The sequence below is a fragment of the Seriola lalandi genome, unplaced genomic scaffold (assembly GCF_002814215.2).
Source record: "Seriola lalandi dorsalis isolate HSWRI2012SDOR001 ecotype SW California unplaced genomic scaffold, Sedor1 jcf7180002054058, whole genome shotgun sequence".
Taxonomy (NCBI): Eukaryota; Metazoa; Chordata; class Actinopteri; order Carangiformes; family Carangidae; genus Seriola; species Seriola lalandi.
Genome location: NW_019524611.1, coordinates 1,948 through 5,365, shown reverse-complemented (window position 1 = coordinate 5,365; position 3,418 = coordinate 1,948). Strand labels below are relative to the sequence as shown.

The window sequence follows — 3,418 nt, the reverse complement described above, 5'->3', positions numbered from 1 at the left end:
CTGGTTGGGGATCCAAGTTGCCACATTTCATGAGTCCAAGAGTTGCCTTAGAAGTTTCAACAAAAGCATGATTCAATATTCAAACTGCTCAAGTGATTACATTTAGATAGCTGCTTGAGGCACAAAGAGGTAAAACACTCCAATAATTCAGAGAAACTTTGGGGTTTCTTCTCTCTTATTGCATGACTCATCTCACAACCCCCCTACGGTGTAATGGCACCCATAGGATGTTAGGATCTATTGAACTACATAAGTGTCTAAAAGGTAGTCCCATTTCAAGCAGCCGCAACTGATGGTTACACATGGAACAATCCAATAAATTAAAAGAGGCTAATGTAAGTCACTGGGGCAATTTTTCTGGATTATGACTTTTAATTGTAATATTTCACAATTATACATTATGTTGATAATACTTGTGTCCTTTTACTTAAGAAGGATTTTGAATGTAGGACTTTTTTTTTACTCTCTTCCCACATGTTGTTATAACCTATATGAATATTGCTACACCATGTGAAGAAAGTTGTCTGAAGCTGCAGCTGTTAAACTATGTCCTCCAGGCGTAGATAATGTGTATCATTGCAGCTCTGATTAGAGAAACAAAACAGCGCGCCGTTCCCTGCATCAACAAATGAGTGAAATTGAAGTGCAGCCAGCACCAGTTTCCTTTCCGGAGAAAATGATTCCCTCGGTTTACCGACGAATCGGTGGTCTGTGGTGAACCTGCGCCACTCAGAGCGGGAGAGCGTCTGACGCGCTCAGCCAATAGGAGAATTCAGAGGATTTAGGCTAGATGCGCCATTTTACTGCGTCCACAGCTATCCGGCAAGATGGTCTCTTTGCTTTGTCTCCCCTGACCAGAGTTGTTTCGGTATTCAGTTGCTATTCTTGCCTCCAAACCATCGAGAATCTGAAAACTGGACTGAACCGTTCGTCTGTAACAAAAAAACACAACACATCTCTGTCAGTCAAGAAATGACGGCGGCGAAAAGCAGGTAGGGGCACAGTTAAATCGGTTTGTTTGGACAAGTATTTTTTTACATTGAATACTGTGCTGCTTTCGCTAGCGGCAAGCCGGGCCATGAGTACCCATTGCTAGTTAGCAAGCTAGGCTAGTCGAGTAGTGGCTACTAGCTGCGCAGCCGGCAATATTCAAGTTGGTACACATGCATATTCAAATGTACAAACGCGTATTCCAAGATGTTTGTCAATGTGAATAAAACATGCGCTTCTGTGTAAGGATGCAATTGCTTGGTTTGTGTTGTAGCTAGTTAAATGTTGCAGTGCTACTTTGGGTGCTGCTAAAAAGTGCCAGGCTGCGGTTAGTGCGCTGGTTCGAGCCACGGTATCGTCGGAGGAAGGAAAGGCCTGTGCATGCATTTTTCGGTGCATGCCCATGCACTGGACCCTGCATGCACTGCCCAGATTGCAAGGTTGCCAGGGCAACGTGGAGCACTGAGAAGAAGTTGTTCAGCGTTAACGGCGGTAGCTAAATCAGCTAATGTTAGCAAGCCTCAACTTGGCTTCCCCGAGAGTCAGGAGTTCCTGTGTTGTCGAAACAGGGTAAGGCTGCGCTGAGGAGAAAGAGCTACAAATGCAGAAGCGTGAGGTACTTGTTGGGCGAGTGGGCTCTGTATCTGTTTTTCGACTGACACATGATTATGGAATTTAATTCAGGCCTGGTTGCTGTTGGCAGGACTGAGTGAAGGCTGAGCACAGCTCATAGCGATCTAATCAGCACATTATGATGACGCAAAACGGCGAAATAAACAGCGATGCCTCTGTCTCAGAGTGATGTGCTGCAAATAAATGCACGTAAAACCATGTAGGTAACGCACTGTTTCGGCTCGATTGGCGTATAACAACACAAATCAAATGCAGTGATTTTTAATGTTTACCCACGATATGCTGTTCTCTCTATAGCCAGCATTGTCGTAGTCTTTCTTGAAGACTAAGGAAAAAACAAAACATCGACTGTTATCTTTGACATTGCTGGCAGCTGTCTGGAAAGAGCATGTCGATTCTGTCCCTTATTGGCATAAGTCTATATAATCATAGTTACTCATCATTTTGAACCCATTTTTATAAATGTACCAGATGTTTATAAAATATTTTCCTTTGTTGTGAAAAAAATCAAAATCGGTAGGTGATTTAAAATGATTGAATATCTGAGAATATGCTTAAGAAATGCCGAAGTTTGTGGTTTTCATCTTCCCTACTATTGCTGCTTTCTTGTTTGTATCAGTACTTTGCTGTTTTTCAACAATATCTAAGTTATTGTCTCTTGTCCTTGGAGTTGAGGCTGGGTTTTTGTACCAGGGCAATAACCTTTTAAAATTGATCTTTAAAGTTCAGCTGCTTTTCAATTGAATGAAATACACAAACATAAACACTCATTATACAGAAATAGTGGAATTGTGGTATCAATTATTATTCGGTACATGCACAGTAAAAACACAGAATGGTTGTTTTTGGTCTTGTATGGTAAAAGTAAATGCTTGTAGCTGTGTCATTTTTACTGAATCCTATCCCTGTTATTAAGGTACAACATCTTAATTTACCAGTATGTTCATCAAACAACTCTTCAAATGTCTCCTTAGGTAATATGAGTCTGGCTTCTTCTGAATCAAACCTAGACCAAATGGCAGAAAAAGCAGAGGAGGTAAGTATTCAACCTCTTGGGCAGTCTAATAACGTGCTTTTACCTTTGTCTATTGATAGTATGAGAAAAATAAACTAATCCCAAAAGGCATATATTTTACTTTTTTTTTTTTAATATGGTTTGTTTTTAATTCTCATGGTATTAAAATAAATCCTCATCAGCCTGGAAGCTCAACAGAAAATATGAAGCCCTCTTCTTCTCGCAACAAGAGGTGAGGAGCAGTTTTCTGAAATATGGCAGTCATTGTTTTGTTTGCTGTTACGTGCTGTCGAAACAGTCCTCACACACACACGCTAAAATAAAACTTTGTACTAACAAATTTTAGGAAGCCCGCTACTGTAGCTAAGCACACTGGACAGAATGAATCCGACGCCTCAGCCGAGAGTGAAAATGAAGGTGCCACTTCTGACAATCCTTCAGACAGCAACACGGGCAGCGCATCTAAAGGTATGAACTATGGATGTACATGTTGGTCATGTCAAGACATTGTTGATGCTGAATAGGATGTTGATTTTGGGAAACAATTTTGCTATTTCTTTTTCTAGGCACTTTAGTTATGAGGCCAGCTGGGAATGAAAACAAAGGTGCCATGAAGCTCAGAGTGGATTTCAAACAGAAACATACAGGTAAGTTAATTTAATTATTCGGAAGCAATACATATCTTTGGTATGTTGATGTTCATAAGTGAACATGCATAGAATTTGAATGTAAATGAACTTTGTAGTTTAAGAAATCATTTAGTAAGGAAAAGTGAAAGGG

The 3,418-nt window shown here is 40.5% G+C and overlaps 1 long non-coding RNA gene across 1 annotated transcript; it reads left to right on the top strand.

Moving 5' to 3' along the window:
- Positions 1-727: 727 nt before the first annotated feature.
- LOC147819316 (uncharacterized) lies at positions 728-3,290 on the top strand. The gene is made up of 5 exons (XR_015437046.1): positions 728-992; positions 2,598-2,659; positions 2,821-2,870; positions 2,985-3,106; positions 3,205-3,290. It is a non-coding gene; the product is annotated as an uncharacterized LOC147819316 (long non-coding RNA).
- Positions 3,291-3,418: the final 128 nt, after the last annotated feature.